A 14,856-nucleotide genomic window follows, 5' to 3' on the forward strand; every position below is an offset into this window, starting at 1 on the left:
AGAACACCGGCGAACATATGGAGGCTAAGGTAAGTGACGGAAATGTTCGTTCAAAAGTTTTTAATGCAGATATTCAGGCGTCTTTATGCATAAACAACAAGGTCACTAAGACATTATATTCAGTATTTCATATCAGCATGTAGTTAGCTAACTTAGACTAGCTGGCTGGTTAGGCTTACAATGAAATGCAGTGTGTCCGGTTACCTGAAAACTTTGAGTGTTTAAACTAACATTTATTTGATGGTGTATTGGCCCTGACTAGATTCGTGTGACATGTAGGCTAAACCACAATCCTTGTTGATACCAGAGGTGGACATTACTTAATGATCTGTAAGAATGATGCTTTATTAGTGCTGTTCATTGATTTTAGTAAGTTTTTTGACATTTGGATATAAAGTGTTTCAATACTACAATATATGGTGTAAAAACGTCTGAGTGCTGCCCTTTTCAGGTTGAACGGTGGCTATTGCAGTTAATTTTTCCTATTGAATGTTGGGTCCAAAAAATGACTCGTGACGTAAGCAGATTCAAGCTCACCACGCCCTTGTTACGATCTCACCACACACTTTAGTTCGTCCCCTCTATCTCCGTTGGAATCTGCCCACTTTTCTTGCATTTTTCAAGTATTGCCGGTTGGTGGAGTCAGGCTCTAAACAGGGGTTTGGTTACGCTTTAAGCAATACCTAAAACAATGTATAATCTGATAAATAAGAAAGCCGTTAAATTAATTAATGTATGTAAGCATTTCCATGTTTTTATTTAAATTATTTATTTTTTCCTTTATCCCGTGGCTAATGTTAAAAAAAACTGTTGAATATGACTGATTCAATAAAAAATGAACGCTAAAAAACTTGGGAGCCCTAACGTTATGTCTTTACACAGGGGCGCCGTTAGGGGGGGTTTAAAGTATGCCAGGCATATGGGCCCATGAGTACGCTAGGGGGCCCCACCGTCAGCACTTTTCCGTTTTTTTATTGTACATGTTTAGTTATTAACACTGTAGTAAAATGTAAAGTAAATTAATATAAAACTACTGTAAATGACTTTGTGTTAAGTACAATTGAGACACTTTTAAAAAACAGTGTGCAAACATGACCTAGTAGATGCAATTACATATTTGGCGGATCTGGTGGTTTTTAATTTGATTCTGCGGGTATGGATATGGGTGGGTAGGCAACATTTTGGTTTGGGATCAGTTTGGTGCGTTTGCTATGCAAAGTTACCACAAATAATCGACAGCCCTACAGTTTGCCATTTCAAGGTATCTCACATGCCACTAAAAAGCGTTCATGCTGCTCCTTAAACTGTATGTTTTATGAAAAATGAAAAATATTTGTGTTAATACAAAAGGACAGCAAGGGCTTTATTTAAGGAAATATTAGCAGCGACCGCTGACAACTATTGCATTTCTAAGACGGACAATAACTTAATAGGCGTGGTTAAAAATATTATTTTCTAAATAAACATGAAATAGGAGAATTGTCTAAGCCATAATTGAGTTAAATTTTAAATCACTAAGAGCTGGATTTAATGTGACAGCGCATCATTTTCAAAGTGAAAGTGATTTATTTTTATTCAGGTTTGCAGGAGGTTTTGCCCAAAATAGTAAACTTAGTGCAGCTATTATAAACGCTATATCAGATTGTTTTTAACATGTATCCTAATAGAGAATGTCTGTTTTATATTTATGTTTTAGTATTGATGTGCTTAAATATTGTTGTAATGTTCTTAATTGTTTCAATTTAATTAGATTAGTCTGTAATTTTAAACGCCATATATTGTAATGGATTGAAGGCTAATATGACGTTACAAATGGAGTGAGTCATAAGACATAATTTTCAAGTTTAAATTAGGTTTTGTTTGCTTCAAATGTTTGCTTAAAATGAATTTCGTTTAATATAATTTGTCTCTTAATTTTAATCAATGTTTTGTTGATAAGTGTTGTGAATATTAAAGAAAAAGAACATTAAAAAGAACACTGTGCATCTCATTACGTAACAAATATAAACTACTGCAATATGCTACCAAATGCCAAAACATGCAGTATTATCTTTGTAATGATATAGCTGTTGTTGGATGTGCAAAATCCTATTATGAAGTATATCACTTTAATCGCTTTTCAAAAAACAGCCTTCAGTGCACAGAAATTAAATTTGCATGTCCATGTCCATCAGCAGCACATTTTATTGCCGCATGCTTTTGACTTTTAAAAATCAACGTTATATTTAAAACTTTAGCCGATTGTGCTTTTTGCAATTTCTGTGTCACTGGCGAAGGGCGTGTGCGGGAGAAGCGCACACTCTTAAAGATCAACGTAATATTAATTTTTTAATACTTTTGCCGGCCACCCTTTTTGTCATGAGCGGAAGACAGAACACATACCACACAGAGAACAGCGACATAAAGATAGTGTTTTTCTGACGAATACAGTCAGTTCCTAAGAACATGTTTAAATGGACAATAAGATCATTAATATGAACCCTGAAGAATGAACTCTTTTAGGCTAAACCTAATTGTAAACATTTCGCTTCTAAAACCGCGCAGAAAACTCGACTGCCGTGACTTCCCAGCTAGAAATAAAAAGTTCTAAGAACGTTCCCTGAAAGTTCCCGAATGTTCCCAAAAACATTCTGCCAACGTTAAAAGCGGCTAGTTTTTTTTAAGTTCTAGGAACGTTTCTGTTGTCTGAACGTTAGAGTAATGTTACATTTTACCATTTTTAAACGTTATGACAATGTCATGTTTTAATGTTCACACAATGTTTAAAACAACAGCTGTTTATTATATTGACTTGTTTAATTGTTATATAAATGATAGAGAAACATTGCATTTTATTATTTTATAAAACATTATTTCTGTATGCAGTAAATATATTGCTGTAGAAAACTCAATTCACTTACTAGGTTTAGATGTTGATGTTTGTTTCATTTTAAGTCACCCTTATTGTGATTAGTGTTTGTTTTAGTTGGTCTCTTGACACTTGACTTTTTGCTTTCTAGTTTTTTCCTGGTTGTGTTAACTTTGTGTTAATGAACCACATTAGTTATGAAAGTTAATAGTGTAATTCTGTGGTGTTTGGTACATAATGGTAAAGATCATCACCTAATTAATTTACTAATCAAAAGTTTATTTCCTGTCAAAAATGTAAATGAGATCCAGCTCTTTCACAGCAGTTTGTCATTAAGGAGTTTTAGAAACTTTGGACAAAAAAATATCTGCTGAAAAACTGGGACGCACAAACATCAAGAATCAGACTATGAATCTCAATCATGGTGACAATTAAATGAAAAACTTCATGCTGCAATGCATGATAAGGATTTTTTAAACAATTTTAATTGTCACCATGATTGAGATTCATAGTCTGATTCTTGATGTTTGTGCATCCCAATTATACAGCGGATATTTTTTGTCCAAAGTTTCTAAAACTCCTTAATGACAAACTGCTGTGAAACAGTTGGATCTAATATACATTATTGGCAGAAAATAAACTTTTGATTAGTAAATGAATTAGGTGATGATCTTTACCATTATGTACCAACAACCACAAAATTACACTATTATCTTTTCATAACAAATGTGGTGCATTAACACAAAGTTAACACAACCAGGATAAAAATAACAGGCAAAAAGTCAAGTGTCAAGAGACCAACTAAAACAAACACTAATCACAATAAGGGTGACTTAAAATGAAACAAAACATCAACATCTAAACCTAGTAAGTGAATTGAGTTTTCTACAGCAATATATTTACTGAACATTCAGAAATAATGTTTTATAAAATAATAAAATGCAATGTTTCTCTATCATTTACATAACAATTAAACAAGTCAATATAATAAACAGCTGTTGTTTTAAACATTGTGTGAACATTAAAACATGACATTGTCATAACGTTTAAAAATGGTAAAATGTAACATTACTCTAACGTTCAGACAACAGAAACTTTCCTAGAACTTAAAAAAAACTGGCCGCTTTTAACGTTGGCAGAATGTTTTTGGGAACTTTCAGGGAACGTTCTTAGAACTTTTTATTTCTAGCTGGGTTTCAAAGCCCCTTATTTTCATAGATTCAGAAATGCATCTCCATGCATTCTTCTTCTTTTAGTGATCTATTTAAAATCAGTCACGTGAATGTTTTTTGCCTTTCCAGATTAAAATGGTAGGCTATTCGTTTTTCGAATAAAATTATTTATTTTTTGCTTCATGGATTTACTTTTAGTTGCAAATGCAACCTGTAAAATTAAATACACGCACTCAACTGAGTAATTTAATGTAGCTACACATTATGGTTTGAAGATCAAACAATCATCTAAAGGAAGGGGCCCAAAATTCTGTCTTGCATACCCCCCTTGAAACTGTTCATTGCGCCCCTGTCTTTACATAAGCTGCACACGGCTTTATTTAACAGGCAGCTAAGGGTCCAACATACATCAGTTTACTTTCATTGAGGTTTAAAAGTTGTTTTGACATCCAGATCATAATGTCTGAGAAACAGACTGTTAAAGCACAAACACACAGAGTAAGATTATAAATGATTTAATGTTGCCTGATTCAGGTAAAGGATGTTTAAGCTGTACAAACCTCTCTATTCAGTCCTTCATCTCCTCTTAACCTCAGCTTTATCTCCAGTAACGCCACCTCTTTCTTCAGCTGAGAGATTTCTGTGATAAAATCATCAATATCCAGCATGGACAGATCAGTTCCTACTGATTTACAGCACATCACATCCATCTCATCATCAACACTAAAAATACACCAAGACAAGACTCTGTTTACTCTCAATAAAACACTCAAGAGAGAAAAATAATGATGATACACAAACACATCACACGCGCTTTCTTTCTTTCTTTAGTGAGTTTATTTGTGTACTAAAGAGCTGCAGCGCCTTCTGCTGTACTGGAGAGAGAAGACGCTCAACACTTCATTCATTCATTCTTCTGTTAACAAATCTCATAATTTTCAACAGCCAATAAACTTTTTAAATTTGCAAAAAAAAAAAAAAATCAATTATAGTTCTGAATGTTTATTTCAAAATACCCGGACGTCACAGGCCCGCATTGAATCTTGGGATAACCAAGGCTGTGAAGAAGGAGCCATGGATCTCCCCATTTCAGGGATTGATGCTCTCACAGCTCGTTCATCCTTTAAAAGTTGCCAAATGAAGGGCACGAAACAGAGCTGCCTTCAAAGCATCCTTCAGATGTATTCACGGTGTGACTCTACTGCTATCTACTGGAGATGTTAAACTAAATATAATTCTTTCTCTTAGCAAGTATTTGATCATTTATTAGAATAAAATCAGATCTTATCCTTTAAGAGACACGTTTTGCTTGTTACATCATTTAATAAATACATAACACAAACAATGGCTCTTGATAACATAACATTTGTAAATGTAAGTACAGCAGAGTCATTTGTTTTATTTATTAGTTTTACACTTTAATAATGCTGTGTTTTTCCAACCCAAAGTCTTTTTCACAGATCAGTTTGTTCTTCAGTATGTTTCTTGTGATGAGGTCTTACATTAGTGAATCTCTCTCCACAGATCGAGCAGACGTATGGCCCTATTTAAACAATCTAAGCGCACGCACGCCAGTCTAAATAGGCGTGTCCGATTCCACTTTTGCCAATTTAACAAAAGGAAAATGGTTTATGCGCCAAGCGCTTGATGAACTCTGCACTAAGATAAATCAGTGAATCTCTTACCATATTGAGAGCAGACGTAAAGTTTAACGACATGCAAATGGTTTATGCGCCAAGCGCACGGTATAAAAGGGTCGTTCCTATTCTCGTAATGGGTGTGTTTTGGGCATAACGTGCAATTAACCAATGGGAGTCTCAGCTCTTATCCCCTTTAAAAGACAGTTGCGTTGGTGTCATGCCTTATCTCGATTTAGAAAGTGGAATTTGTAAACCGAAAAACTAAAGGCGGTGTCAGCCACGAGTTTAAGATTGATTTTATTTGTATTGAAATAGTTTTTTTTTTAGATTTAAACCTTAACCTTTAAAAGCCTTTTTCTTTCAGTCACGGAAGTAAAATAGCAAGCTTTTATAAATGTATTAAAACGAAGGAGAACTTCAAGGAGGGAAGGACCAAGGGTGGGAACAGGAAGCAATTGTGAATACAGACATTGTTCTTTCTCCTATCAGAATCAATCAAATACAATGCGGTCCTGTCCATTATGACACACAATGTGATGAGGTATATACCAAGACTCTGGGGCATCTGCTGCTTCAGAGAGAGCCAACTTCTTGACATGCCCAGCATCAACTAGCTTCTGGATCTCTCTGGTATAGGTTTCCGCCGGTGAGGGATTGTGGAGCAGTCTCCTCTCACAGCTGGGAAGACGGGACATAACTGCTTCCTTAGGGGCCTTTAAGGGGGCCAGGGATCTGCTCGGAGGAGAGGTGTGGCATACCTTAGGACGTCATCAACAGGAATTCGAATGGTTTGAGTCTCCAGCTGGTGATGTGCATCTCGGTCCTGTTTAGAACGAACAACCAATGTTGTGTTCCTCAAAGGTACTGTTTACAGCTGCCACAGTTTTTTCACATTGTGGTGAATGTCATCAGGTGGACATTTAAAGGAGATATAGTGACACTTTGTGGAGGGAGAGCTGACAATATCTCTAGCAGGGCCCTGTAACGTCCAGCCAAGACAGGTTTTGATAGCTGCTGGGGCTCCGGGGGGGCCTAACTTTACAGGCAGTCTTGGAGTGATCAGGTGGGTATGAGTAGGAGGGGTCTTATATTATCATGCTGCTTTAAGGGAATCTGCCTGAGATGAGGGTAGCGCCGCTGGAGGGATTTCACAGGATGAGAATGTTCAGATAAGGAAAGATAATATGCAGTGAAAGCATGCCTGATGGCATAGGTTTTCTTTGGATGGGCCTTTGGAATGAGGGTGAAGGACACGGTGGAACCGTTTAGAGTCTGAACATCCTGTCGCACTGTCCTGAGCTTCAGGCTCTCAGACTCCCCAATCAATTGAAGTTTCTGGGCTGCAGGATGCAGAAGGATCGTAAGTTCTGATCCATCATCTAATATGGCATACGTGTCTAAGGACTTGTTTTCATTACGTAGGGTCACTTCAACTACCTTTAGCAGCACTTTATTGCAATCACTAGGATGGTCTAGGTATAAATTCTGCACTTGCCTCTGGTTGATGTTGCATAGGACCTGCAGATGTTTCCCATTACATTGGTTGCAGCGTCCCTTCAGATCACACTGGTTTGCAAAGTGGTCATCACATTTACTGACGTGATGTTCAGGTGAGTTACAGTAAGCACACAATGGACAACGTGTGGATGTGGTGTTGAGGGGAAGCTGACTGACCCTAGGAGGTCTTGCTACCATGGAGTTTAGCTGTAGCTCTGAATGGGTGAGAGGGTGGTGGCCTTGTTCGGACGGTTGAAGGGTTCACTCCCTTCTGGGCTGGCAATGGGTTTCCTGTTGCAACCAGGAGGAAAAATCTAGGAGGTAGGGGTGGGCAATAAACCGGTATGATAGTAATTACCGGTATTGTGTCACGCCATGATATGGATTTTGCAAAACCGTTGATACCGGCGTTACATATTTTAAATTATATTTTTGCACTTATCAGGTTTCCCGCGTGATGTTAAAAAAAAACTAACCTTCAGAAAGTTATATCTATGGCTTTAAAACGCCCAGATCTTCATCCTAGGACTTAAATCTAACTTTATGAATGTTATTTTTTAAGACCCCGCGGGAGTTTACCCAAGTCTTAAAAGTCATACCTCCGTTCCCAAGATGCGCTGTCCACAGAAACACAAAACGAAAAGCTCCGATCGCACTTCAATCCATTTTGAATCATCATTTTTTTTTAAGAGGATGCACATCATAGTGCACGCAAATCCTGCCAAAGACTATATTTCAGGTGTTGTGATCTGTATACAGCGAGTTTGGCGAGAAACAAGCCCGTGGCTTACCTAAGCATTACCAGGTTCTGAAACATAAGAGGACCCAGAAGCGAACAAAATTAACACAGCTTTATTGAAAATCAACTTAAACAGTTGGACTGTCGAGCCCCAAGGCACCAACAGCGCGTCAACAGTGTTATACATTTAGGAGGCTTTTTTTACCTCACTGCTTCAAAGTCGTTTAACGGTGTTACTCCCTTTTCACTCAGATCTGCTCTCTCTACTGCGCCCTGCACGCGCTCTCCAGGTAAAAGCGATTGAAGGACGGAAAGCAAGAAATTACCGTAATAAACCATAATTTGGCAAAAAGTGCAATTTATCTTCTTTTAGGAACCATTCCTTTTTTGATAGCGCAAATGGTTGAGGAGTTACGGTTAAATAGCGCTTTCAGAGTGCTTTAGCGGATAACGTAAGCAACGTACCAAACACATTAAAAACAGCCTTTAATGGTAAATTTCGTTTTCTTAATGCAGATTTATTAATTAGAGAAGCTATTAAACTACATAGTGCATATTTACGCATAAAAACGTATGAGTGGAGTGTTTTTGGCAATGTGAATCTGCTGGTTAATTAAATTAAATGCAATTAAATGCAATAAATACATTTATTAATATAACTAACTTGTATTAATAAACTGCATTCATTAATGCGGTCAGGGATTAATACTTATTTAAAGTGAGATGGTATCTCCCATCAGATGTTCATATTAACAACAAAAAGAAAATCTTGTTCTTTGTATATTAATAAATCAAACAGACAAAAGATATACACAGCTTTAAAGTTGTTGGATGTAGCGTAAAGCATTGTAATATGGCACATAGCCTACCAGCAAATGATCATACCAATTTCCATACTTTCATACTTCCCATATTAGTGACAATATGCATAAGAAGATGAGTCCACCCATCCACACAATGGCACTTTTAAAGGAAAAAATGGGAAAAGATAAAAAAACATGTTTATGTCCAATCCCTCACTTATTAGTAACATAAGGTTAAAAAATAAAAATTTTGTCCGTAATTTAAATAAGGTTTACTACAGTGTGAATCCAAAATGTTTTATCTCATAAGGCAACATACCGTAATACCGTTATACCGGCAGGAGAGTGAAAAATACCTTGATATGAATTTTTGCTCATACCGCCCACCCCTACTAGGAGGTTATAGCATAGGGGACCTGGTCTACTCAAATGAACTTAGATAAAGGTGGCGTGGTGGGTGCATTATTTTTAGATTTTAAAAAGGCATTTGACACCGTTGACTACGACGTTCTTTTATCAAAACTCTCTTTTCTGGGAATGCAATCAAATGGATGAAATCATACGTAACTGACAGAAAACAATGCACACGCATTAACAATACTCAATCTACCCATCTAAACTGTAAAATAGGTGTTCCTCAGGGACAGCTAGTTGAGGTAAAACATATAATGTTTGTTTGATTGTTTTGCTGGATTTATTACATAATTATTGTATTTATTAAATTTATACTGTATTTCTACTTATTTTTGTATTTTAGGGTGCCTGTTACGATCTGGCTAGGGACAACAGATGGAAATTAGCACTCGTAGCTAACTCTGGCTTGTTTACAGCAAGTAATTTGTCTGTTGATTAATGAGCATTGTCCCTACCAAATAAAAAATGAACTGAACTGAAACTCATGCTTCTCTTAAACTGACAGAAGTGCTCACTGGGTAGTTTCTCTAGTAGGCGTTCGACATGTGAGCCACAGGTAAGCTCAGAGTGACCTTCGGGACCCATGGACTGGAGGAGACCCACTAAGGCCTCTACCATCACCTATAAGGATAGCAGGCATCTCCATTATAGCCCGGAACTCTCTGAGAGCAAGCTGTCTGGGTTGGCCATAACGCTCATCTAGGGCCCACATAGCTTGAGTGTAAGGATCTTGAGCATAAACATAAGCTAAGGCAAGCCGCTTTGCCTGATCTACATTTAAGTGATCCAGTAAGATGTGATATTTATACTGCTCTGACTTTCCTGGGTCTAAGGGCGCACTCACATTATCCAAACCAAACCAAACCATGCCCCAGCGCGATTGTCACCCCTCCCTACTCCCCCAGGTGCACGCACTCACACTGTACTTTTTTTCGTCATTAAAATGCGATTGTTTTGAAAAAAGCAGGAAGTAAAGCTCTCTCTTAACACTGGAACCCACCGTAATGATAAGTCTGTGTTTTTTATTCGGAGTCGTTTGGTGCGCGATTACAGACAGCGTTCTCACATGTCATCATATTGCTTAGTTGATCTGTCACGTGCGCAGCTTGGACATTCACGTAACCCCGCTGCACGCATCAAAAGGTTTTTACGGCGGCAGATGAAAGTGAGTGGTCGCGCAGCTGACGTCTTCACCTTTTGAATCGCGCTCAGGCGCGAATGCGCTCACACCACAGCCTTCCGCGCCTGAGCCCAAGTGAACCGCGCTCCGGCCCACCTCTGCAACCCGGCCGTGGCGCGATTAACCAATCCGCGCCCGGGCGCGGAACAGAACGATCACACTTGTCAAACAAACCAGGCTTTGGGGGTCAAACGCGCCCGAGCGCGGTTTGGTTTGGATAGTGTGAGTGCGCCCTAATAGGTTGGATAGGGCCATCTTTAACATCATATATTGGCTTTCATCTTCTCTAGTAAGACCAGGGAATGAGGGACCTTCTATCTTACTATATGGGTGCAATCGGCCTAAAGGGGGGGCTAAATGGCTTGGTGAGGGTGCAGAAGTATGGTGGTGAGGTTGCACATTTCGGGGCTGGTACGTTGGCTGGGCAGAGTGGGCCATAGCTCTAGGCTGAATTTGAGATGACGACATGTAGGCTGGGAGTGGGAGCAGAGGGTTATGCGAGACTGGGATTTGACCCGTGACCGGGAACTGACTATTGTCAGAAGGAATCGTGTGCTGCCAGTACTGAACAAAGGGCTGACTGACAGGGGCATGGCTTATAGGAGGTGGATAAGGAAGCTGCTGCCGAGGTGGAGAAGGAAAGGGCTTGGTGTCACGAGTGGTAGCCTGGGGTGGCATTGCAGCATGCTGGGCTTGTGATGCTACTAACGGAGGGACAAAGGTTTCAGGGAGTGGTACTGAACGAGACCGCGAGGAGTGGCCTTGGTCTAGCATGCAGCGCTGGATTAGTCTACCTTGATTCGTTACTTCTAATAACTGCTGTAAGAGCTCAGTTTGACGGTTAGGAATTGGGGCTACATGAGGGACATGTGGGTACTCGGGGGCAAGGGCTCTTCCAGAAGGGACAGGTGAGGGAGGGTCCATTGCTGGCTCTGCCTGTGGTCCCGGCTCTTCCTCTTCATCCTCCTCATTGGATAGTTGAGGTGTCTCTTCCTCCTCCTCAAACTCGTACTGTGATTGATACTGAGGTCCAACACCACAGATGTCTGCAGAGTGAAGTGGTGGTGGCTCTGGTAATTCAGTAGTATGTTGTGGCCGCTGATCATATTCCATGACGTAGTCATCATAGTGTGCAGGACGCGAGGCTTGGCGGTGAGGACGCTGAAATAACGAAGGCAGGGAGTGACTGGACATTTTCACTGGTAGTCAATGGATCCGGCTCGAAGGACCATGAAAAGGAGGTTTAAGAGGGATGGGTAGATGGCTGGCATGAGACCAGTGGAGGTGTCGGTAAGAACAATCCAGTCCAGTCACTTTAATTACACAGTGTTCTATTTGTGAGGCAAGTATTTGTATGTGTGTGGTTTCTAGGGGAAAATGATATAGGATCACAATTAATTACATAAGGCCACAATACAATTGAAGGAAAATCTAAAATTCGTACAAGAACTCAGAATTCAGAAATTAACCTACAAACAAGTCAATACATAAATATTGTAAGCCCCATAATTAACCTATAAATACTCAAATGCATAATCTTACAATTACAATAGAAAGTCACATGAATATAAACCAAATTAAACAGTTTAATCAAACAATACATTCAAACAGACAAACTGAAAGGAATGAAAGATTCATGCTCACTTCTCATAATTAACTTAACATAAAACTTACATAGTTCAATAACGCACACAAGGCAGGAGACATAACATCTTTCCGCAGCACCACACAAGAATCCTCCATGTAGCATGAACAAAGCCTGTGGCTGATTGAGGCCAATTAATTAAAGGTGTGGTGAGCTGCATGGGGAACTGAAAGAGAAAGTAGGCGTGGCAACAGGACAGAGGAGAAACTTCCAAACATGTATGGATATCCTACAAAATCAGTGTAATAAAATCTGCAAATATGCAAGAAAAGGTTTGTACTTTAAAAATACTTTATTTGTAACAAACAGAAGATAAAGAATTTACAAATGTGCAGAGAACAGTTTCAGCACTCAGACAGCGCCATGTTTTTTTTTAAAGCATTACTTAAAAATGTTTCTCATCTCACCATATCCACAGGTACATACATAGTCATCATATACAATTAATTTGTGAGGTAGCATTTAAAAAACATTTAAAAACAGAAGCATTTATTTAAAGCAAAACATTTTCTTACCAAGCTACAGGTGAAGCAGATCTTTACATCTTCTAACGTTTCATAATCGGTCCTCATTTAAGTCCAAGGGACTCAATAATAATCTTTTACATTTTAATTCTTACATTTTTCATATTATAAAAGGGTTGTGTTCTGCTGCGCATCCATGTGTGTGATTAGCAAAAGCGTATTGTCGTCCCGTATTCCTAACGCGTTCATTAAAGCTGCGGTCGGCAACTTATTTTATCATATTTTTTGATCATATTCACTGAAACCAACACTATGCTCCGATAGAACAACATCAATTAGACTGTTTAAGAAAAAAACCCGCGCTTCTAGCTCCACCTGGAGCCTGTTATTTGTTTTGCAAAAATCCACCGCTCCTGGTTCATTTGGTCCAATCAGCGCAGGCTGGTTCATTTAGTCCAATCAGCGCAGGGCTGTGTAAAATCTGCCTGTCAATCACAGTACCTGCACGCGTCACAGATCCCCATTCCCCTCGCGCTCGTTACAATATCACGTGCATCCGCCTGAATTCATAGTTGTTTTGGTTTGAACAGCGTGATGGCAGAGAGAACTTTCAGTAACAAACTTCCGATTTCTCGGTTAACAACTAGAGCTAGGAAAACAACCAATGAAAAGAAGGAAACAAAGATAGAAAGCGACTGTGACCGTATTAAAACTAGGATCAATATCGGACCGACATTTGAAAGGAATCTATGAGATTTCAAGCTGGATGCAGAGCTTGCCACATTTCTTCTCAACAGGTAATTGTGCTTTATCAACCATTGATTGTATTTCGGAGTGTAATGTAAGTAATCTAAGTATTCTTGCTAAGTATGCGTTCACAATAATACTTTTGCACACGCGCTGACGAGAACGAGCTCTGAGGGAGGTTGCTCGGAGGTAGTGGGGGAGGGACATGAAATTGTAAACATTTGGAAACTGCTCAATCCTCCAGAGTTGCCGACGGCAGCTTTAAATAACAAAAACAATATTGCGCCATTGACTTTAGAGCAGGTTTTAGTTGGTCAATGAGGTAGTCTATTTTAGTTGCCTCAAAATAGCAACGCGCCAAAAATGCACCTGAACACGCCTCGTTTTCAGACCAGAACGCCCATGGGTGCAAAATTGGGCACAGATGCATTTGCTATTTAAACAACTTGGTGCTAGCTAAACGTGAAAATGATAATTTCGCCAGGTTGAAACTAGCGAAAGACACTTGTGTCGCACATTGCGCTGGGTGTATGATAGGGCCCGTAAGGTTTCTCTCACGTATGAACTCTCAAATGGGCTTTTAAGGAATCTGGCTTAGTAAACGTCTTCTCACACTGAGAACATTTGTAACGGTTTTTCACCTATATGAGTTCTATGGTGTCTCACTAAAACCTGATATGGTTTCTCATTGGTGTGTATATGCACATGTGTCTTTAGATTACATTTTTTTGTTGAAACTATTCCCACAAACAGTACATTGATGAGGTTTCTCTCCAGTGTAACATTTTCTGATGAACTTTAAAATTACTTTGAGTAGTGAAGCTCTTTCCACAGTGAGAGCAGACGTGAGGTTTCTCTCCTGTATGAACTCTCTGATGAACTTTAAAATTACTTTGAGTAGTGAAGCTCTTTCCACAGTGAGAGCAGACGTAAGGTTTCTCTCCTGTATGAATTCTCTGATGAACTTTAAAAGTACCTGGATGAGTGAAGCTCTTTCCACAGTGAGAGCAAACGTAAGGTTTTTCTCCAGTGTGAACTCTCTCATGGATAATCAGGTTAGATTTCTGACAGAAACCTTTATCACAGTGTGAACACTGATAGCGTTTCTCCTCAGAGTGAATATTCTGATGTTTTTTTAATGAACTTGAATCCTTAAAGGTTTTTCCACATTGACTGCACTGATACGGTCTCTCATTGCTGTGTATACGCATATGTGTCTTCAGACAATGTTTTTGGCAGAATCTCTTCTCACAGTGAGGACACTCGAATGGTTTCTCTCCAGTGCAAATTCTCTCATGAAAATCAAGATCTTGTTTGGTGCTGAAATATTTGCCAAATTCAGTGCAGTAGAAAGACTTTTCACCACTGTGTGACCTCACGTGAACTTTTAGCTGAGATAAGCAGCCAAAATCCTTTCCACATTGCTGACAGTGAAACTGCTTCTTCTTCTTCTTCTTCACTCTGTGCAGTTTTGAATGATGACGTTCATACTTTTGTAAGGTAGTGAAGCTGATCTCAGATCTGGTGGAGGTCAAGAGTTTTTGTTCTGCATTTCTATCTAAATGTCTCTGTGAGCTCAATGTCTCTTCATCGGTGATGCAGGAAAGAGTTTGTGCCGTCTGTCGCTCTTTTGATGATAAAGACGTTATTTCTCCATCCAAACACGAATCACTGATCTTATCTGAAAGACAACAACATTAGAAATCT

General features: G+C 39.0%; 1 pseudogene; it reads right to left on the reverse strand.

Moving 5' to 3' along the window:
• LOC141363042 (uncharacterized) overlaps positions 1–14,856 on the reverse strand; it is a 33,023-nt pseudogene that overhangs the window by 6,569 nt on the left and 11,598 nt on the right.

Source organism: Misgurnus anguillicaudatus, unplaced genomic scaffold (assembly GCF_027580225.2).
Source record: "Misgurnus anguillicaudatus unplaced genomic scaffold, ASM2758022v2 HiC_scaffold_31, whole genome shotgun sequence".
NCBI classification, from domain to species: Eukaryota; Metazoa; Chordata; class Actinopteri; order Cypriniformes; family Cobitidae; genus Misgurnus; species Misgurnus anguillicaudatus.